The sequence below is a fragment of the Camellia sinensis genome, unplaced genomic scaffold (assembly GCF_055761805.1).
Source record: "Camellia sinensis isolate YWXY unplaced genomic scaffold, ASM5576180v1 Unanchor6, whole genome shotgun sequence".
Taxonomy (NCBI): Eukaryota; Viridiplantae; Streptophyta; class Magnoliopsida; order Ericales; family Theaceae; genus Camellia; species Camellia sinensis.
The window spans coordinates 12,037,858-12,061,980 of NW_028129474.1; the positions used below are offsets into that span (position 1 = coordinate 12,037,858).

A 24,123-nucleotide genomic window follows, 5' to 3' on the forward strand; every position below is an offset into this window, starting at 1 on the left:
TTTCTTGGTTTTCTTACCAAGTTGATTTTCAACTTCATTCTTATATTGAATGAAAGTTTCCAAAGCTTCATCCTTGGTTTGAATTAAATAAACATAACTATATCTAGTATAGTCATCTATAAAAGTGATAAAATACTTTTTCCCACCTCTAGTTTGAATTGATTTAAAATCACAAATGTCACTATGAATTAATTCAAGTGGTTCCGTACTTCTTTCAATTGAATGAAAAGGAATTTTAGATAATTTTGCCTCAACGCAAATTTCACATTTATGATTTGAATCCATGTTAAATTTATGTAAACATTCCATATTAATTAATCTACGCAAAGATCCATAATTAACATGTCTTAGTCTACCATGTCATAAATTTGAAGATTCAAGCAAGCAAGAAGAAGATGTAGTATTATTAATAACTGAGGATACAACGGTCATTACATTTAACTTGAAAAGGCCATCAAACATGTAACCTTTTCCTACATACATCCCATTCTTAGTAAGTACAAATTTATCACTCTCAAATACTAGCTTAAACCCATTCTTACTCAACAAAGATCCGGAAACAAGATTCTTGCGAATGTCCGGCACATGCAGCACATTGTTGAGAGTGAGTTCCTTTCCAGATGTCATCTTGAATACAATCTTTCCTTGTCCTTAAACTTTGGAAATTGAGGAGTTGCCCATAAAAGTTTTTTTCACCATTGTCCACTGTAGAATAAGATGTGAACATCTTTTTGTCGGCACAGATATGACGAGTAGCACCAATGTCCACCCACCATTCTTTAAGATTTCCGACAAGATTTGCCTCGGAAACAACTGCAGAAAGATTGATGTCTTCGACATCATTGGAAATATTGTCTACTTCGGTCATATAGGCTTGAGCAGGCTTCTTGCTTCTTGCTTGTTCTTCTTTTGCTTTTGCCTTTGCTACGGCAATCTTTGGCCCGGTGCCCCTCTTTGTCACAGATGTAACATTTGCCATTAAATTTGTACTTTTTATTATTCCCCCCTTTAGAGCCTTGTGATGAACTTTCTCCAGAATACTTTCGTTTCTTGGTTTTTGAAGCATGTTCCACCACATTTGCCTTAGACTCCATAGGATGCTTACTAGTCCGCTTTTCAGAATTGCGGTTGTCCTCCTCAATTCTCAAACGCACAATTAATTCGTCCATAGAAATTTCTTTGCGCTTGTGTTTGAGGTAGTTCTTGAATTCCTTCCAGCCTTTTGGTAATTTTTCAATTAAGGTTGCAACTTGGAAGGATTCACTAAGAGACATGCTTTCTGCGTGAATGTCATGCAGAATGAGTTAGAAATCCTGAGCTTGGCTGATCACAGTTTTTGAATCAACCATTACAAAATCCAAGGGTGTGTTTGGTTTGTGTTTGTAGAGTAGTTTTTGTGATAAAAAGTACGAAAACTTGTTTGGTTAGCCTTTTTTCAGAAATGGTTTTGGAAAGTTGTTTTGGTGAGAGAGTTTTAAAAAAAGTGATTGATTTGATGTGTATGAGAGAGAGAGTGATTTTGGAAAATAGGTAACCAAACAAAATTTTGAGATTTTTTTTGGAAAAATTTGTTTGGTTTGATTACTCTTGAAAATTTGTGTGTAGAGAATTTTTCTCAAAAATTTTTCTGAGAAACAAACCAAACAAGGCCCAAGAATCTGCCAACCACAAATTTCTTTGAGCCGGCATCTTCCATTTTGTATTTTTTCTCCAACGATTTCCAAAGTTCCTTTGCTGTCTTAATTGGACTGTAGACGTTGTATAATGTGTTATGTAATTCCGGCAAAGGAAATCGGCATGTTTCCAAACATCAACCGCAGCAACCATTTGCCGATCGGTTTCATCCTCTTTCAGGATAGGAGTATCTTCACAGACGAAACGAGCCAGGTTCGGAGTTGTAAGATAGAGCAACATTTTTTATTGCCATCTTTTAAAGTCAGTTCCTGAGAACTTCTCTGGCTTCTCTCCATGATTTATTGGTATTGTCATCATAAGAGAGGGGGTTGGTGCAATTGCAGCCACCACAGTAGTACTTGTTTGGGCATTTGTTTTAGTAGCCATCAATTCTAATTTATAAAACAAAATTATAATTAAAATTTACACTACACAGAAAATTAAACCAAATGCACAGAATTAAATTCTGTAAAAATAAAAGAAACAAGAATGTAACTTTTATTTTTCAATTAATTTGGAAATAAGATAAAATTTTATTCAACCAAATTAATTCCACACATGAAATTAAATTCTGTAAAATAAAAGAAATAAGAATATAACTTTTATTTTTTCAATTAATTTGGAAATAAAATAAAATTTTATTCAACCAAATTAATTCCACACAGAAAATTAATTTATGTAGCACTTCAATAATTAAAATACTAAAACAGAATTTTAAGTAATGAAAACTCAGAAAATAATTTCTAAAGCCCAAAATTAATTTCTGAAAAAATTTCACAAAAATATATTCTGAATTGTTAATGACACCAGTATCGTACTACTAGTTGTTGTCAAAGAAAAGACACAGTATATTACTACTATCTGTTAAATAACATATAATCACTATTTGTTTTTCCAACCAGAATATTATTTTGTAAATCCACAGAAAATAATTTTCTTCCGAAATTATTTACGAAGAATGAAAAAGGAAAACAAACGAAAAATTTTGTAAACAGAATAATTCGAATCTGTCTTAAAATTGTTGGAACAATCTTTTGTGTAAATAAAATAAATAAAAATAAATTCAAACAAATAAATAAATAACGTACCGAATTTATTTATTAAACCGAATGAATAATTAAAGACTAAGTCGAGTGTGTGACACTCTGTCCTTAAGACAGATTCGCCCCGCTACAGTGCTTACGGTTGAGTGGCGTCTATCTCCCAGGATACAATGATCTTCACAAATTGTAGTAGCACTCCAAACAATTTGTTCGGCGAACCAAACACGTGTTCTAACTCTCTGAATATTTATTCCTAAAATTATAAATGAAGAATAATGCACTAAAAGAAATTTGGACAGCAAAGAGAAAAATTTCAGACTGAAAAATTCGGATGAAATGGACTGCTGAAAATAGGTTGTATTTATAGGCAAACAATTGATCTGAACAAGTACCAAAATTAAGTGAAAAGGTGTACAAAACCTTTGAACAGGTGCACCCACAATTTGAATAATAGTTTTGTCCGTTAAAGAACAAATTTCCAAAACATTTGAAAAGGAATCCATTGGAACAATTAAGGTAACTGTTTGACCTTTATATGAACCATTTGAAATATAAATATATATATATATATATATAGAGTAAACTATTTAAATATATATATATATATATATTAAATTATTTGAATAGTTTAATAAATAAAGGACGAGGTACAAACTTTAGGTAACTACTTAGGAACCTACAATTTAAATTTAGAATTAAATTAAATTCTCATAATTACAAATTTTAGGAAACCATTCAGGAATCCAAAATTTGAATTTAGAATTAAATTAAATTCCCACAATAATTTTTATTGAAAAAATTCAAATGAATTTTATCTAAAAAATTAATGTTAGACCCGAAAACGACATCAACTTCCCATTCACTCATAAATGGTTTTGACGTTCCGTCTTCACCGTGTGACTTGCCAGGCGACAAAGAACACTTTACCTCTTCGGACCCACCCCAAAAGACGTATGGGACCCACTTAAAATTGGGCTAAAAATTATGCCTATATTAAACCATTTTTTCCAACAGAAACAGACTCTACTTCGGCTGCCGTTTTGCTTAATGAAGGTCCTCTCCAAAACTGCTCTTTCCGCAGCATAGTAGAGGATGCTCAGCACCTGTTCCGCAGGTGTAGTTGCATTATTCGTCATATTATGCGGGAAGGTAACAAGTGTGCTGACCTCCTTGCTAATATGGGGGCTGATCAAATAGAGCAGCTGGTGATGGTGGATGATCCACCCGATGGAGTTCGGAGCCAAGTAATGGCAGATATGATTGGGACGGCTTATCGTCAGTGGCTGTGCCTTCTCTCGCTTTGTTTTCTTTTTATTTTCTTTTCTTTTGTTTTTTTTTGTATTTCCCTTTCCGATGTATCAAAAAAAAAAAATTAGTGGTGTTTTTAAAGCTGTTGATTTAGTGCTCTAAATCGGAACTGATAACTTATCTAATATCTCTGCTCTCACAAGTCGCAACATAACACAAACAAAAACAACAACGATGCCATAATGATTGCATTTGTTTTGTGTACTATATTCCATTTTCTATCTCATACATTGTTATTGCATTGATTTAAAAAGCTTCACTACTCAGGTCTGTTTTCACTGAAGTTATGGCAGATGAGACTATAAATAAAATGTGATACACAAATCTGATAATCATAATATTGATTAAAAATAAATAAAAAGAAAAAGAAGGAAAGGTGGTGGAGAGTAACTTCAATTGTTTCTGCGTTCTCTTTTAATCATAATATTGATTAAAAATAACCTTTTTTGATTTCTATATATATATTAACTTATGTCCTATCTTTAGAGATACATACGAGAGAAGAAGTTTTGGTTGTGTTGTTATGTCTTGAGTGAGATTATCAGGAAAATAAAAAGGGTGTGTGTGATAAAGTTTTGGGTTCAACCAATTGTGCAGTATTGGTTAACCATACGACTTAGTCGGGCTGTTGAATCCTGGGGGGAACAAGTCAAGGTTTTTTCTGCTGCACCGGTGTGAGGCTTTGCCTAACCGCAGAGGGCTTGAATCTCCTTAAAGAGAGCGAATTTCCCGCGCCTCAGCCCTTATATTAATTGTTGTAACTTTTGTTTTGTGTATTATCTAGTGTTTTATTTGTAAGTGTCACCAACAATTTTAAGGAGATTCAAATAGCAAAAGTTCATGGAGCCAATACTGGAGAAGCCCAACGAGAATACCGGCGATCTCAACAAGCCCTTCCGGTTCAAGGGAGCTCATTTCAAGAGATGGAAAGGCAAGGTGCTTTTCTACCTCAGTCTCCTCAAGGTGGCTTATATCCTAACCGAGAAAAATTCGAACAAAGTCCCCACTGAAGAGATGACCGATGAGGAGTATGCTGCTCATCTTGAAAACATCGAGAAATACAACACAGATGAGTATAAATGTTGATACTATCTTTTGAATTGTCTTTCAGATCAATTTTATGATTATTATGATACTACTTACACCACTGCCAAGAAAATTTGGAAAGCCTTGCATAATAAATATGACACTGAAGAGGCAGGCGCTAAAAAATATGCTGCAAGTCATTTTTTCCGCTATCAGATGATAGATGGAAAATCAGTGGTGGAGCAAGTTCAAGATTTTTAGATGTTAGTAGCTGAAGTTAGATATGAAGGCATCAAAATTGGAGACAATCTTGTTGTAGCAGGTATTGTTGACAAACTTCCATCATCTTGGAGGGAGTTCCAGAAGTCGATGCGTCACAAGCAAAAAGAGACGTCCTTGGAGACTCTAATCACACGGATTCGGGTGGAGGAGGAAGCACGAGGACAAGATGCGCTTATGACACAAGAGCATTCTACTGCAAAGGTAAATTTAACTTCTGGAAATAATTTACCTAAAGGTCGATTTCATAAAAATAGTCACTTGAAGCCAGTTAAGAAAATTTGGAAAAATACTGGAAGGCCACAAAATAAAAATTACCCGAGGCAAAAGAAATGGAACCAAGAACCCCCTTCACAAGATTTGACAAACGTGACATGTTTTGTGTGTGGCAAAAGTGGGCATATTGCTCGAACTTGCAAATTTCAGAAACAACAGTGTAACAACCCCCATACTGTTTACTGATTAATGACTGCTCGATTACCGATAATCACCGATTACTATTAAACGAAACGGATAATGACCGATAACTGACTGACTGAAATTGGAAACTGAATTGATTGAGTATATGTTAGTTAAATTGCATTATATCTGTTTGATTGTATGATTATCTGTTCATACTTATATGTTTAAACTGCTAATTGAAGGCCTTATCGGCGGCCGAATCTGAAACCGATTAGTGTTCTGTGACCCTCGTAATTTATGTGATTTTACTGTACAATTATCTGAAAATTGATTAGGTATGATTAAATTAGATTAAAATAAGCTAATTAAAGAGTTGGACTTAATTACCATTATTGCCACCCTTAGTGGCCCACTCAACATACATGTTTGAGCCTCAATATACACTTAGGCAACATTTTGCTCAGCCATTTTCTTGCTCTAGCCGACCAAGAGAGGGAGAGAGTGAGTTTCATCTTGCATTGCTTGGAACTTGGTAGAATTGCTTGAAGATTGAAGTGTGGATTGTTAATTTGAACCTCTAGACTTGCATTCAAGGAACCTAGGTATGAATTTCATCCTTTTGACTTGTGGTTAAGTTGATTCATGCATGGTTCATGTCCAATTGGAGAGCTAAGTCATGAATTGGTTCATTAATGGTGAATTGAAGCCCAATCTTTGCATGCATGGTAGTATTGTTGGATTTTGAGTTGTTTTCATGGCAAAATGTTACATGCATGTTCATGTCTTGAGTGTAGCCCATGATTTCATCATGTTTTGAGAAGAATTGGCTCTTTAGAGCATCAAATCGAAGCTTTGAAATGGTTTGAATTCATGCATGTTTGCATGTTCATCTTGTGCTTGAAAAATGGTTTAAATTGAGTTTGAATTAAACACCCTTGGGCTTTGATTTCTTAAAATTGAGCTTTGAAACATGATATTCTATGTGTTTATAAATGTTTTCCAGAAAATGGGCCCAAGAGGATTGGTTTTGATGCTTTTGAGCTTGGTTTTGAACCTGGAGCTGGAATCTGGGATTTCCAGATTTCAGTAGTCCGCTCGAGCGGGGGAAGTGCCGCTCGAGCGGGAAAATCGAGCTTCCAGCATCTTGCACTGTTTTACAGTCCGCTCGAGCGGAGGATTGGGCGCTCGAGCGGAGTCATGTCTCAAGCTCGAGCGGGCGTCGAGCGGGGATTTCACCCATCCAGTACTTTTACAGTACGCTCGAGCGGGAAAGTTTACGCTCGAGCGTGTACCTTTGTTTGCCTGTACGCTCGAGCGGGGAAACCTGCGCTCGAGCGGGACTCTGTTTCTCTGAAAATCCTGAAAATGCTTTTAAATGTGCATTTTTGCATCCTCATCTCATCCTAGGCATTTTTAGGCCTAGTTTAAGGCATCTTGTTGAGGATATAGATGTAGAACACACCGAGGCATTAGGGATTAAGTTGTTATCTTTCCCAACTGTGTAGCTTAGTGTGTTCAACCTGTGAACTGTGTAGGGTTGGCGACTGGGGAGACACGCTCTAGCATACTGTAGCCCAAACTCTGTGAGTAACAATTGTGTAAAGATATGTTCAACTGATTATCCTTTGAATACTGAACTGAACTGTTTACTGAACTGGTATTATTTACTGAATGAATGTATGTCCTTTATTTCTGAACTGTACTGTGGCATCCTTAGTACTTACTGTTTACTGTTACTGTTACTGCGACAGAATTCTCTGTCGGTTCCCTCGTGGAGCCACTACTGTTTACTGACTGATGGCCATCATTACTGTTCGGTCTTTTAAGACCTACTGTTACTGTTATGCTAATGGATGTACCACATATGACTGTTTACTGTACTGAACAACTGAAATACTGATTGAATTAAACTGTTTTCATTACTGTAAGGACATTCATTCTAAACCCCTTTACGCTTTATGTTATTCACTGGGCTTTAGCTCACTGCTCATATATATATGTAGGTGTACAGGCACCAGATCGGAGCTAGGAGCGTCAGGGTAACTCCAGTTTTGTCAAGCCAGCCTATGTGCCTCACTGCGAGGTTCCGAGCCTACCTGTTAAGGCTTAGGGGTCTTATACAATTCCCCCTTCTGTACTGTTTTACTGTTCTGTATAGACCGAGTGTTACTGTACTGTTATCAAGGGATTAGGTCCCTGTACTGTGTGACTGTAAATTTTGTATAGACTGTACTGTTTGTATATGTATGAATGCATGAAAAATCTTTTTGGCATACAGACTGTCACAGCTCATTGGACATTGTTTAATTACTGTACTGGCTTCCGCCAGGCCCTGTACTCTGTTTTACTGTATTACTGTTCTGTAGGCCTTCGGTAATCTCAGATTACTGGCCGGTTACGATGCTAAACCCATAGGGCCGGGTTTGGGTCGTGACAGAGTGGTATCAGAGCGATACTTACCACGAGTTATACCGCACACACGTGTCCAAATGAGCTATAGGGTGTCCTAGAAAAGTTCTTAGGGCATCTCATGAGCATGATAAGTGTGTGGTTATGTTATGACTGAATACATGCTAAAGTGGTAAACTGTTAAACAAATGACTGCTTATGTTTAAAACTGTTATAACTGCTTATAGTGAAATGGACAATGCAAATGAACCTGAGTCCTCATCTACTGAGGCAAGAATGGAAAGAATGGAAAGAATGATAGAACTGATAACTGCTAGACTGGAACAACAACAGAACCAACAGCCCCCACCTCCTCCTCCTCCGGTACAGCCGGAGCCTAATGTGAATGTGAATGATGGGGATATTATTGCTCTCACCCATAAATTCAGCAAGATGAAACCGCCATCCTTTCAGGGAGGCCTCGAACCGTTAAAGGCTGAAGCTTGGGTGCTTGAAACAGAAAAACTATTTGAAATGTTTCCGTGCTCAGAAGCGAATAAAGTATTGTTAGCTACCTTCATCCTACAAGAAGAGGCTAGAAGGTGGTGGATGTTGATCCGCGACGCAAATACTGTTATGACTTGGGCTCAGTTCAAGGAGTCCTTCTTTGAAAAGTATTTCCCTCAGTGTGTCAGGGATAGAAAAGTGACTGAATTTGAACAGCTGAAACAGGGCACAATGTCCGTTGCAGAATACGAGACGAAATTTACTGAACTTGCCCGTTATGCACCGCATATGGTGGATACTGAGTATAAGAAGGCCAGGAAATTCGAAGGTGGCCTTAATGTGGCAATACTTGACCGGATAAATGTTTTGAAACTACCGACTTTTGTGGGTGTTCTCGACCGAGCATTGATGGCCGAGTCGAACATTGCGGCAGTGAAACAATCTGAAACACCAACAACTGAATGGCATGGTAAAAGGCAGGGTTTCAAATTCAAGAAAGGCAAGCACAACCCAGCCAACAAGAAACAGAATACGGGGTCGACAACTAGCCCCAGCCAAGGGAGTGGGTTCATACCACCCTGTCCTGAGTGTGGCAAGAAGCACAAGGGGGTCTGCTACAGAATAACTGGAGCTTGTTACAGGTGTGGCAAGGTGGGCCACATGGTTAAAGACTGCCCCTCTGCTCCACAAGCCAGTAGTAAAGCTGCACCAAGCGCAGCAGCATCAACTGTAGCACCAAGGCCTAACCCCAGAGCTACCGGGAAAGAGCCTATGAGGCAAGGCCGAGTGTTCGCACTAGTACCGGGAGATGTGCAGAATACCGAGACCGTTGTGTCAGGTATTCTCTCTATCTGTACTCAAAATGCATATGTACTGATTGATTCGGGGTCTACACATTCTTATGTATCGCATGCTTTCTCACGGAAATTGAATAGACCCTTAGAACCCATGAACTATCTGCTAGCCGTATCATCACCCATAGGGGGATCTATGATATGTGCTTATATGTACCCCGCGTGTGAAATCATTGTTGGGGATATGCATCTGTTTATTGATTTACTGCCATTGAACATTGATCATTTTGACGTAATATTGGGGATGGATTGGTTACGAAAATATCATGCCACTATTGACTGTGTGACCAAGCAAGTTGTTTTTCGTCCACCTGGTCTGCCTGAATTTGTGTTTAATAGGAGTGGAGTAGTACCTCCTCCGTATTTGATTTCGTCAGTGAAAGCTGTTAAATTAATTAGGAAAGGATGTAAAGGATATCTGTGTTCTGTACTGACTGTGTCTACTGATGATGGTATTAAAACTGATGTGAATTGTATTCCTATAGTCAGAGAATTTCCAGATGTTTTTCCAGATAATCTTCCAGGAGATTTGACTGACAGGGAGATTGAATTTACCGTTGATGTGATTCTCGGAACACAACCAGTTTCTAAAGCTCCATACAGAATGGCTCCCACTGAACTGAAAGAATTGAAAGTACAACTGCAGGAACTGCTGGATAAGAAGTTTATCAGACCTAGCACTTCGCCATGGGGTGCTCCTGTTTTGTTCGTCAAGAAGAAAGATGGCTCACTGAGACTGTGTATAGACTACCGTGAGCTGAACAAGGTAACTGTAAAGAATAAATACCCATTACCGCGTATTGATGATTTATTTGACCAGTTACAGGGTGCACAAGTATTTTCCAAAATCGATCTCAGATCGGGGTATCATCAACTGAAGGTTAAACCAGAAGACATTGATAAAACTGCTTTTAGAACGAGGTATGGCCATTATGAATTTCTAGTTATGCCTTTTGGAGTCACGAACGCACCAACTGCTTTTATGGACCTCATGAACAGAATTTTTAAACCATACCTTGATGACTTTATCGTTGTATTTATCGATGACATATTGATTTACTCCAAAAGTATAGAACAGCATGGACAACATCTGAGACTTTCCCTACAAACCTTAAGAGAACAGAAACTGTATGCTAAACTGTCTAAATGTGAATTCTGGCTTGACCATGTTATGTTTCTGGGGCATGTTGTTAGCAAAAATGGAATTTCTGTTGATCCGCAGAAAATTGAAGCTGTAGTGAACTGGCCTAGACCAACGAATGTGACTGAAGTCCGAAGCTTTTTGGGACTGGCCGGATATTACAGAAGATTTGTCAAAGATTTCTCCAAAATTGCCCTACCATTGACTCAGTTAACTCAGAAGGGGACATCATTTGACTGGACTGACCAAAGAGAATCTGCTTTTCAGGAGTTGAAAACTCGATTAGTGACTGCACCTGTTCTGACTTTACCTTCAGGTACGGATGGTTATACTGTATTTAGTGATGCTTCTTATAAGGGTCTGGGGTGTGTTTTAATGCAGAATGGGAGAGTTATTGCGTATGCTTCCCGACAACTGAGACCACATGAAAAGAACTACCCGACCCATGATCTGGAACTTGCTGCAGTAGTATTTGCACTGAAAATCTGGCGTCACTATCTATACGGGGTGACATGTGAAGTATACACCGACCACAAGAGCTTAAAGTATTTCTTCACACAGAAAGAACTGAACATGAGACAGCGGAGATGGCTAGAACTGATTAAAGATTATGACCTTCAGATACTGTACCATCCGGGAAAAGCCAATACCGTTGCCGATGCATTGAGCCGGAAATCGATTGGAAATCTAGCATGTTTGCTCACCGGACAGAAAGAGTTGCTTTGTGACCTTGAAAAATCTGAAATTGAAATTGTTTTACGAGAACAAGGTGGAACCTTAGCTGCTATTTCTGCTCAACCGGCACTGATTGAAGAGATTAAAGAGAAACAGCAACTGGATGATTTCTTGAAGAAGATCATCGAGGAAAGAGAATCCAAATCGAGACCGGGATTCAAATTTGAGAATAATGTACTGAAATTTCAAGAAAGACTGTGTGTACCGAATGATACTGAACTGAAAAGAAGAGTTCTGCAAGAAGGCCACAATTCGAAATTGTCTATCCATCCGGGGAATACGAAAATGTACCAAGATCTGAAACAGAATTTCTGGTGGCCGGGAATGAAGAAAGAAATTGCCGATTTTGTATCCAAATGTCTTCATTGCCAACAGGTCAAAGCTGAACATCAACGACCTGCCGGACTATTGCAACCCCTACCCATACCAGAGTGGAAATGGGAGCATATCACGATGGATTTTATTGTGGGATTACCTCGCTCCAGAAAAGGTATGGATTCAATTTGGGTTATTGTTGATAGATTAACCAAATCTGCTCACTTCTTACCTGTCAAGACAATCTATAACGCGGACAAATTGGCTGTTATCTATATTGATGAAATTGTTAGACTGCATGGAGTGCCTGTGTCTATTGTTTCTGACAGGGATTCGAAGTTTACATCGAGGTTTTGGCAAAGCCTACAGACTGCATTGGGTACTGAACTGAGACTGAGCAGTGCCTATCATCCTCAGACAGATGGCCAATCAGAAAGGACCATCCAAACTCTGGAGGATTTACTGAGAATGTGTGTCCTTGATTTTCAGGGAGATTGGGAAAATCATCTGCCTTTAGTTGAATTCGCCTACAACAATAGCTACCATTCGAGTATTGGTATGGCGCCTTTCGAGGCATTGTATGGCAGAAAATGTAGATCTCCGATTTGCTGGGCAGAAGTTGGAGATGGGCCGTTGCTTGGGCCCGAGATTGTGTATGAAACAACTGAAAAAGTGAAACTGATACAGCAAAGACTGAAAACTGCACAGAGTAGACAGAAAAGTTATGCAGATGTCAGAAGACGGGACAAAGAGTATGAAGTGGGTGATCACGTTTTTGTGAAAGTGACACCAATGAAAGGCCAGACTCGTTTTGGAGTCAAAGGCAAGTTAGCACCGAGATACGTCGGACCATACGAAATCATTGAGAAAATCAATCCGGTGGCGTATCAAGTTGCGCTCCCTCCTGAAATGGAGCATATGCATAACGTCTTCCACATCTCTATGTTGAGAGACTACCTTCGGGATCCTTTCCATGTGATTGAGCCTACTCGGATAGTGTTGAGTGATGACTACACTTACGAGGAACGGCCTATACAGATTGTAAACAGACGAATCAAGAAACTGAGAAACAAAGAGATCCCGTTAGTGAAAGTTGACTGGCAGAACCATGGTGGCGCGTATGCCACTTGGGAAAGGGAAGATGACATGGCCAAACGATATCCTGAACTGTTTCCACTGAATCCTGTTTTCTCCCAGAATGAAGGTAACTCGAGTTTAGAGGACTAAACTCTTTATAAGGAGGGGAGACTGTAACAACCCCCATACTGTTTACTGATTAATGACTGCTCGATTACCGATAATCACCGATTACTGTTAAACGAAACGGATAATGACCGATAACTGACTGACTGAAATTGGAAACTGAATTGATTGAGTATATGTTAGTTAAATTGCATTCTATCTGTTTGATTGTATGATTATCTGTTCATACTTGTATGTTTAAACTGCTAATTGAAGGCCTTATCGGCGGCCGAATCTGAAACCGATTAGTGTTCTGTGACCCTCGTAATTTATGTGATTTTACTGTACAATTATCTGAAAATTGATTAGGTATGATTAAATTAGATTAAAATAAGCTAATTAAAGAGTTGGACTTAATTACCATTATTGCCACCCTTAGTGGCCCACTCAACATACATGTTTGAGCCTCAATATACACTTAGGCAACATTTTGCTCAGCCATTTTCTTGCTCTAGCCGACCAAGAGAGGGAGAGAGTGAGTTTCATCTTGCATTGCTTGGAACTTGGTAGAATTGCTTGAAGATTCAAGTGTGGATTGTTAATTTGAACCTCTAGACTTGCATTCAAGGAACCTAGGTATGAATTTCATCCTTTTGACTTGTGGTTAAGTTGATTCATGCATGGTTCATGTCCAATTGGAGAGCTAAGTCATGAATTGGTTCATTAATGGTGAATTGAAGCCCAATCTTTGCATGCATGGTAGTATTGTTGGATTTTGAGTTGTTTTCATGGCAAAATGTTACATGCATGTTCATGTCTTGAGTGTAGCCTATGATTTCATCATGTTTTGAGAAGAATTGGCTCTTTAGAGCATCAAATCGAAGCTTTGAAATGGTTTGAATTCATGCATGTTTGCATGTTCATCTTGTGCTTGAAAAATGGTTTAAATTGAGTTTGAATTAAACACCCTTGGGCTTTGATTTCTTAAAATTGAGCTTTGAAACATGATATTCTATGTGTTTATAAATGTTTTCCAGAAAATGGGCCCAAGAGGATTGGTTTTGATGCTTTTGAGCTTGGTTTTGAACCTGGAGCTCAAATCTGGGATTTCCAGATTTCAGTAGTCCGCTCGAGCGGGGGAAGTGCCGCTCGAGCGGGAAAATCGAGCTTCCAGCATCTTGCACTGTTTTACAGTCCGCTCGAGCGGAGGATTGGGCGCTCGAGCGGAGTCATGTCTCAAGCTCGAGCGGGCGTCGAGCGGGGATTTCACCCATCCAGTACTTTTACAGTACGCTCGAGCGGGAAAGTTTACGCTCGAGCGTGTACCTTTGTTTGCCTGTACGCTCGAGCGGGGAAACCTGCGCTCGAGCGGGACTCTGTTTCTCTGAAAATCCTGAAAATGCTTTTAAATGTGCATTTTTGCATCCTCATCTCATCCTAGGCATTTTTAGGCCTAGTTTAAGGCATCTTGTTGAGGATATAGATGTAGAACACACCGAGGCATTAGGGATTAAGTTGTTATCTTTCCCAACTGTGTAGCTTAGTGTGTTCAACCTGTGAACTGTGTAGGGTTGGCGACTGGGGAGACACGCTCTAGCATACTGTAGCCCAAACTCTGTGAGTAACAATTGTGTAAAGATATGTTCAACTGATTATCCTTTGAATACTGAACTGAACTGTTTACTGAACTGGTATTATTTACTGAATGAATGTATGTCCTTTATTTCTGAACTGTACTGTGGCATCCTTAGTACTTACTGTTTACTGTTACTGTTACTGCGACAGAATTCTCTGTCGGTTCCCTCGTGGAGCCACTACTGTTTACTGACTGATGGCCATCATTACTGTTCGGTCTTTTAAGACCTACTGTTACTGTTATGCTAATGGATGTACCACATATGACTGTTTACTGTACTGAACAACTGAAATACTGATTGAATTGAACTGTTTTCATTACTGTAAGGACATTCATTCTAAACCCCTTTACGCTTTATGTTATTCACTGGGCTTTAGCTCACTGCTCATATATATATGTAGGTGTACAGGCACCAGATCGGAGCTAGGAGCGTCAGGGTAACTCCAGTTTTGTCAAGCCAGCCTATGTGCCTCACTGCGAGGTTCCGAGCCTACCTGTTAAGGCTTAGGGGTCTTATACAATTCCCCCTTCTGTACTGTTTTACTGTTCTGTATAGACCGAGTGTTACTGTACTGTTATCAAGGGATTAGGTCCCTGTACTGTGTGACTGTAAATTTTGTATAGACTGTACTGTTTGTATATGTATGAATGCATGAAAAATCTTTTTGGCATACAGACTGTCACAGCTCATTGGACATTGTTTAATTACTGTACTGGCTTCCGCCAGGCCCTGTACTCTGTTTTACTGTATTACTGTTCTGTAGGCCTTCGGTAATCTCAGATTACTGGCCGGTTACGATGCTAAACCCATAGGGCCGGGTTTGGGTCGTGACAGAGTGGTATCAGAGCGATACTTACCACGAGTTATACCGCACACACGTGTCCAAATGAGCTATAGGGTGTCCTAGAAAAGTTCTTAGGGCATCTCATGAGCATGATAAGTGTGTGGTTATGTTATGACTGAATACATGCTAAAGTGGTAAACTGTTAAACAAATGACTGCTTATGTTTAAAACTGTTATAACTGCTTATAGTGAAATGGACAATGCAAATGAACCTGAGTCCTCATCTACTGAGGCAAGAATGGAAAGAATGGAAAGAATGATAGAACTGATAACTGCTAGACTGGAACAACAACAGAACCAACAGCCCCCACCTCCTCCTCCTCCGGTACAGCCGGAGCCTAATGTGAATGTGAATGATGGGGATATTATTGCTCTCACCCATAAATTCAGCAAGATGAAACCGCCATCCTTTCAGGGAGGCCTCGAACCGTTAAAGGCTGAAGCTTGGGTGCTTGAAACAGAAAAACTATTTGAAGTGTTTCCGTGCTCAGAAGCGAATAAAGTATTGTTAGCTACCTTCACCCTACAAGAAGAGGCTAGAAGGTGGTGGATGTTGATCCGCGACGCAAATACTGTTATGACTTGGGCTCAGTTCAAGGAGTCCTTCTTTGAAAAGTATTTCCCTCAGTGTGTCAGGGATAGAAAAGTGACTGAATTTGAACAGCTGAAACAGGGCACAATGTCCGTTGCAGAATACGAGACGAAATTTACTGAACTTGCCCGTTATGCACCGCATATGGTGGATACTGAGTATAAGAAGGCCAGGAAATTCGAAGGTGGCCTTAATGTGGCAATACTTGACCGGATAAATGTTTTGAAACTACCGACTTTTGTGGGTGTTCTCGACCGAGCATTGATGGCCGAGTCGAACATTGCGGCAGTGAAACAATCTGAAACACCAACAACTGAATGGCATGGTAAAAGGCAGGGTTTCAAATTCAAGAAAGGCAAGCACAACCCAGCCAACAAGAAACAGAATACGGGGTCGACAACTAGCCCCAGCCAAGGGAGTGGGTTCATACCACCCTGTCCTGAGTGTGGCAAGAAGCACAAGGGGGTCTGCTACAGAATAACTGGAGCTTGTTACAGGTGTGGCAAGGTGGGCCACATGGTTAAAGACTGCCCCTCTGCTCCACAAGCCAGTAGTAAAGCTGCACCAAGCGCAGCAGCATCAACTGTAGCACCAAGGCCTAACCCCAGAGCTACCGGGAAAGAGCCTATGAGGCAAGGCCGAGTGTTCGCACTAGTACCGGGAGATGTGCAGAATACCGAGACCGTTGTGTCAGGTATTCTCTCTATCTGTACTCAAAATGCATATGTACTGATTGATTCGGGGTCTACACATTCTTATGTATCGCATGCTTTCTCACGGAAATTGAATAGACCCTTAGAACCCATGAACTATCTGCTAGCCGTATCATCACCCATAGGGGGATCTATGATATGTGCTTATATGTACCCCGCGTGTGAAATCATTGTTGGGGATATGCATCTGTTTATTGATTTACTGCCATTGAACATTGATCATTTTGACGTAATATTGGGGATGGATTGGTTACGAAAATATCATGCCACTATTGACTGTGTGACCAAGCAAGTTGTTTTTCGTCCACCTGGTCTGCCTGAATTTGTGTTTAATAGGAGTGGAGTAGTACCTCCTCCGTATTTGATTTCGTCAGTGAAAGCTGTTAAATTAATTAGGAAAGGATGTAAAGGATATCTGTGTTCTGTACTGACTGTGTCTACTGATGATGGTATTAAAACTGATGTGAATTGTATTCCTATAGTCAGAGAATTTCCAGATGTTTTTCCAGATAATCTTCCAGGAGATTTGACTGACAGGGAGATTGAATTTACCGTTGATGTGATTCCCGGAACACAACCAGTTTCTAAAGCTATATACAGAATGGCTCCCACTGAACTGAAAGAATTGAAAGTACAACTGCAGGAACTGCTGGATAAGAAGTTTATCAGACCTAGCACTTTGCCATGGGGTGCTCCTGTTTTGTTCATCAAGAAGAAAGATGGCTCACTGAGACTGTGTATAGACTACCGTGAGCTGAACAAGGTAACTGTAAAGAATAAATACCCATTACCGCGTATTGATGATTTATTTGACCAGTTACAGGGTGCACAAGTATTTTCCAAAATCGATCTCAGATCGGGGTATCATCAACTGAAGGTTAAACCAGAAGACATTGATAAAACTGCTTTTAGAACGAGGTATGGCCATTATGAATTTCTAGTTATGCCTTTTGGAGTCACGAACGCACCAGCTGCTTTTATGGACCTCATGAACAGAATTTTTAAACCATACCTTGATGACTTTATTGTTGTATTTATCGATGACATATTGATTTACTCCAAAAGTATAGAACAGCATGGACAACATCTGAGACTTGCCCTACAAACCTTAAGAGAACAGAAACTGTATGCTAAACTGTCTAAATGTGAATTCTGGCTTGACCATGTTATGTTTCTGGGGCATGTTGTTAGCAAAAATGGAATTTCTGTTGATCCGCAGAAAATTGAAGCTGTAGTGAACTGGCCTAGACCAACGAATGTGACTGAAGTCCGAAGCTTTTTGGGACTGGCCGGATATTACAGAAGATTTGTCAAAGATTTCTCCAAAATTTCCCTACCATTGACTCAGTTAACTCAGAAGGGGACATCATTTGACTGGACTGACCAAAGAGAATCTGCTTTTCAGGAGTTGAAAACTCGATTAGTGACTGCACCTGTTCTGACTTTACCTTCAGGTACGGATGGTTATACTGTATTTAGTGATGCTTCTTATAAGGGTCTGGGGTGTGTTTTAATGCAGAATGGGAGAGTTATTGCGTATGCTTCCCGACAACTGAGACCACATGAAAAGAACTACCCGACCCATGATCTGGAACTTGCTGCAGTAGTATTTGCACTGAAAATCTGGCGTCACTATCTGTACGGGGTGACATGTGAAGTATACACCGACCACAAGAGCTTAAAGTATTTCTTCACACAGAAAGAACTGAACATGAGACAGCGGAGATGGCTAGAACTGATTAAAGATTATGACCTTCAGATACTGTACCATCCGGGAAAAGCCAATACCGTTGCCGATGCATTGAGCCGGAAATCGATTGGAAATCTAGCATGTTTGCTCACCGGACAGAAAGAGTTGCTTTGTGACCTTGAAAAATCTGAAATTGAAATTGTTTTACGAGAACAAGGTGGAACCTTAGCTGCTATTTCTGCTCAACCGGCACTGATTGAAGAGATTAAAGAGAAACAGCAACTGGATGATTTCTTGAAGAAGATCATCGAGGAAAGAGAATCCAAACCGAGACCGGGATTCAAATTTGAGAATAATGTACTGAAATTTCAAGAAAGACTGTGTGTACCGAATGATACTGAACTGAAAAGAAGAGTTCTGCAAGAAGGCCACAATTCGAAATTGTCTATCCATCCGGGGAATACGAAAATGTACCAAGATCTGAAACAGAATTTCTGGTGGCCGGGAATGAAGAAAGAAATTGCCGATTTTGTATCCAAATGTCTTCATTGCCAACAGGTCAAAGCTGAACATCAACGACCTGCCGGACTATTGCAACCCCTACCCATACCAGAGTGGAAATGGGAGCATATCACGATGGATTTTATTGTGGGATTACCTCGCTCCAGAAAAGGTATGGATTCAATTTGGGTTATTGTTGATAGATTAACCAAATCTGCTCACTTCTTACCTGTCAAGACAATCTATAACGCGGACAAATTGGCTGTTATCTATATTGATGAAATTGTTAGACTGCATAGAGTGCCTGTGTCTATTGTTTCTGACAGGGATTCGAAGTTTACATCGAGGTTTTGGCAAAGCCTACAGACTGCATTGGGTACTGAACTGAGACTGAGCAGTGCCTATCATCCTCAGACAGATGGCCAATCAGAAAGGACCATCCAAACTCTGGAGGATTTACTGAGAATGTGTGTCCTTGATTTTCAGGGAGACTGGGAAAATCATCTGCCATTAGTTGAATTCGCCTACAACAATAGCTACCATTCGAGTATTGGTATGGCGCCTTTCGAGGCATTGTATGGCAGAAAATGTAGATCTCCGATTTGCTGGGCAGAAGTTGGAGATGGGCCGTTGCTTGGGCCCGAGATTGTGTATGAAACAACTGAAAAAGTGAAACTGATACAGCAAAGACTGAAAACTGCACAGAGTAGACAGAAAAGTTATGCAGATGTCAGAAGACGGGACAGAGAGTATGAAGTGGGTGATCACGTTTTTGTGAAAGTGACACCAATGAAAGGCCAGACTCGTTTTGGAGTCAAAGGCAAGTTAGCACCGAGATACGTCGGACCATACGAAATCATTGAGAAAATCAATCCGGTGGCGTATCAAGTTGCGCTCCCTCCTGAAATGGAGCATATGCATAACGTCTTCCACATCTCTATGTTGAGAGACTACCTTCGGGATCCTTTCCATGTGATTGAGCCTACTCGGATAGTGTTGAGTGATGACTACACTTACGAGGAACGGCCTATACAGATTGTAAACAGACGAATCAAGAAACTGAGAAACAAAGAGATCCTGTTAGTGAAAGTTGACTGGCAGAACCATGGTGGCGCGTATGCCACTTGGGAAAGGGAAGATGACATGGCCAAACGATATCCTGAACTGTTTCCACTGAATCCTGTTTTCTCCCAGAATGAAGGTAACTCGAGTTTAGAGGACTAAACTCTTTATAAGGAGGGGAGACTGTAACAACCCCCATACTGTTTACTGATTAATGACTGCTCGATTACCGATAATCACCGATTACTGTTAAACGAAACGGATAATGACCGATAACTGACTGACTGAAATTGGAAACTGAATTGATTGAGTATATGTTAGTTAAATTGCATTCTATCTGTTTGATTGTATGATTATCTGTTCATACTTGTATGTTTAAACTGCTAATTGAAGGCCTTATCGGCGGCCGAATCTGAAACCGATTAGTGTTCTGTGACCCTCGTAATTTATGTGATTTTACTGTACAATTATCTGAAAATTGATTAGGTATGATTAAATTAGATTAAAATAAGCTAATTAAAGAGTTGGACTTAATTACCATTATTGCCACCCTTAGTGGCCCACTCAACATACATGTTTGAGCCTCAATATACACTTAGGCAACATTTTGCTCAGCCATTTTCTTGCTCTAGCCGACCAAGAGAGGGAGAGAGTGAGTTTCATCTTGCATTGCTTGGAACTTGGTAGAATTGCTTGAAGATTCAAGTGTGGATTGTTAATTTGAACCTCTAGACTTGCATTCAAGGAACCTAGGTATGAATTTCATCCTTTTGACTTGTGGTTAAGTTGATTCATGCATGGTTCATGTCCAATTGGAGAGCTAAGTCATGAATTGGTTCATTAATGGTGAATTGAAGCCCAATCTTTGCATGCATGGTAGTATTGTTGGATTTTGAGTTGTTTTCATGGCAAAATGTTACATGCATGTTCATGTCTTGAGTGTAGCCTATGATTTCATCATGTTTTGAGAAGAATTGGCTCTTTAGAGCATCAAATCGAAGCTTTGAAATGGTTTGAATTCATGCATGTTTGCATGTTCATCTTGTGCTTGAAAAATGGTTTAAATTGAGTTTGAATTAAACACCCTTGGGCTTTGATTTCTTAAAATTGAGCTTTGAAACATGATATTCTATGTGTTTATAAATGTTTTCCAGAAAATGGGCCCAAGAGGATTGGTTTTGATGCTTTTGAGCTTGGTTTTGAACCTGGAGCTCAAATCTGGGATTTCCAGATTTCAGTAGTCCGCTCGAGCGGGGGAAGTGCCGCTCGAGCGGGAAAATCGAGCTTCCAGCATCTTGCACTGTTTTACAGTCCGCTCGAGCGGAGGATTGGGCGCTCGAGCGGAGTCATGTCTCAAGCTCGAGCGGGCGTCGAGCGGGGATTTCACCCATCCAGTACTTTTACAGTACGCTCGAGCGGGAAAGTTTACGCTCGAGCGTGTACCTTTGTTTGCCTGTACGCTCGAGCGGGGAAACCTGCGCTCGAGCGGGACTCTGTTTCTCTGAAAATCCTGAAAATGCTTTTAAATGTGCATTTTTGCATCCTCATCTCATCCTAGGCATTTTTAGGCCTAGTTTAAGGCATCTTGTTGAGGATATAGATGTAGAACACACCGAGGCATTAGGGATTAAGTTGTTATCTTTCCCAACTGTGTAGCTTAGTGTGTTCAACCTGTGAACTGTGTAGGGTTGGCGACTGGGGAGACACGCTCTAGCATACTGTAGCCCAAACTCTGTGAGTAACAATTGTGTAAAGATATGTTCAACTGATTATCCTTTGAATACTGAACTGAACTGTTTACTGAACTGGTATTATTTACTGAATGAATGTATGTCCTTTATTTCTGAACTGTACTGTGGCATCCTTAGTACTTACTATTTACTGTTACTGTTACTGCGACAGAATTCTCTGTCGGTTCCCTCGTGGAGCCACTACTGTTTACTGACTGATGGCCATCATTACTGTTCGGTCTTTTAAGACCTACTGTTACTGTTATGCTAATGGATGTACCACATATGACTGTTTACTGTACTGAACAACTGAAATACTGATTGAATTGAACTGTTTTCATTACTGTAAGGACATTCATTCTAAACCCCTTTACGCTTTATGTTATTCACTGGGCTTTAGCTCACTGCTCATATATATATGTAGGTGTACAGGCACCAGATCGGAGCTAGGAGCGTCAGGGTAACTCCAGTTTTGTCAAGCCAGCCTATGTGCCTCACTGCGAGGTTCCGAGCCTACCTGTTAAGGCTTAGGGGTCTTATACAATTCCCCCTTCTGTACTGTTTTACTGTTCTGTATAGACCGAGTGTTACTGTACTGTTATCAAGGGATTAGGTCCCTGTACTGTGTGACTGTAAATTTTGTATAGACTGTACTGTTTGTATATGTATGAATGCATGAAAAATCTTTTTGGCATACAGACTGTCACAGCTCATTGGACATTGTTTAATTACTGTACTGGCTTCCGCCAGGCCCTGTACTCTGTTTTACTGTATTACTGTTCTGTAGGCCTTCGGTAATCTCAGATTACTGGCCGGTTACGATGCTAAACCCATAGGGCCGGGTTTGGGTCGTGACAGAGTGGTATCAGAGCGATACTTACCACGAGTTATACCGCACACACGTGTCCAAATGAGCTATAGGGTGTCCTAGAAAAGTTCTTAGGGCATCTCATGAGCATGATAAGTGTGTGGTTATGTTATGACTGAATACATGCTAAAGTGGTAAACTGTTAAACAAATGATTGCTTATGTTTAAAACTGTTATAACTGCTTATAGTGAAATGGACAATGCAAATGAACCTGAGTCCTCATCTACTGAGGCAAGAATGGAAAGAATGGAAAGAATGATAGAACTGATAACTGCTAGACTGGAACAACAACAGAACCAACAGCCCCCACCTCCTCCTCCTCCGGTACAGCCGGAGCCTAATGTGAATGTGAATGATGGGGATATTATTGCTCTCACCCATAAATTCAGCAAGATGAAACCGCCATCCTTTCAGGGAGGCCTCGAACCGTTAAAGGCTGAAGCTTGGGTGCTTGAAACAGAAAAACTATTTGAAGTGTTTCCGTGCTCAGAAGCGAATAAAGTATTGTTAGCTACCTTCACCCTACAAGAAGAGGCTAGAAGGTGGTGGATGTTGATCCGCGACGCAAATACTGTTATGACTTGGGCTCAGTTCAAGGAGTCCTTCTTTGAAAAGTATTTCCCTCAGTGTGTCAGGGATAGAAAAGTGACTGAATTTGAACAGCTGAAACAGGGCACAATGTCCGTTGCAGAATACGAGACGAAATTTACTGAACTTGCCCGTTATGCACCGCATATGGTGGATACTGAGTATAAGAAGGCCAGGAAATTCGAAGGTGGCCTTAATGTGGCAATACTTGACCGGATAAATGTTTTGAAACTACCGACTTTTGTGGGTGTTCTCGACCGAGCATTGATGGCCGAGTCGAACATTGCGGCAGTGAAACAATCTGAAACACCAACAACTGAATGGCATGGTAAAAGGCAGGGTTTCAAATTCAAGAAAGGCAAGCACAACCCAGCCAACAAGAAACAGAATACGGGGTCGACAACTAGCCCCAGCCAAGGGAGTGGGTTCATACCACCCTGTCCTGAGTGTGGCAAGAAGCACAAGGGGGTCTGCTACAGAATAACTGGAGCTTGTTACAGGTGTGGCAAGGTGGGCCACATGGTTAAAGACTGCCCCTCTGCTCCACAAGCCAGTAGTAAAGCTGCACCAAGCGCAGCAGCATCAACTGTAGCACCAAGGCCTAACCCCAGAGCTACCGGGAAAGAGCCTATGAGGCAAGGCCGAGTGTTCGCACTAGTACCGGGAGATGTGCAGAATACCGAGACCGTTGTGTCAGGTATTCTCTCTATCTGTACTCAAAATGCATATGTACTGATTGATTCGGGGTCTACACATTCTTATGTATCGCATGCTTTCTCACGGAAATTGAATAGACCCTTAGAACCCATGAACTATCTGCTAGCCGTATCATCACCCATAGGGGGATCTATGATATGTGCTTATATGTACCCCGCGTGTGAAATCATTGTTGGGGATATGCATCTGTTTATTGATTTACTGCCATTGAACATTGATCATTTTGACGTAATATTGGGGATGGATTGGTTACGAAAATATCATGCCACTATTGACTGTGTGACCAAGCAAGTTGTTTTTCGTCCACCTGGTCTGCCTGAATTTGT

The 24,123-nt window shown here is 40.3% G+C and overlaps 1 pseudogene; it reads left to right on the forward strand.

The window, feature by feature from the left end:
- Nucleotides 1-4,865: 4,865 nt before the first annotated feature.
- The window catches only part of LOC145818260 (pleiotropic drug resistance protein 3-like), a 91,929-nt pseudogene continuing 72,671 nt past the window's right edge, over nucleotides 4,866-24,123 (forward strand).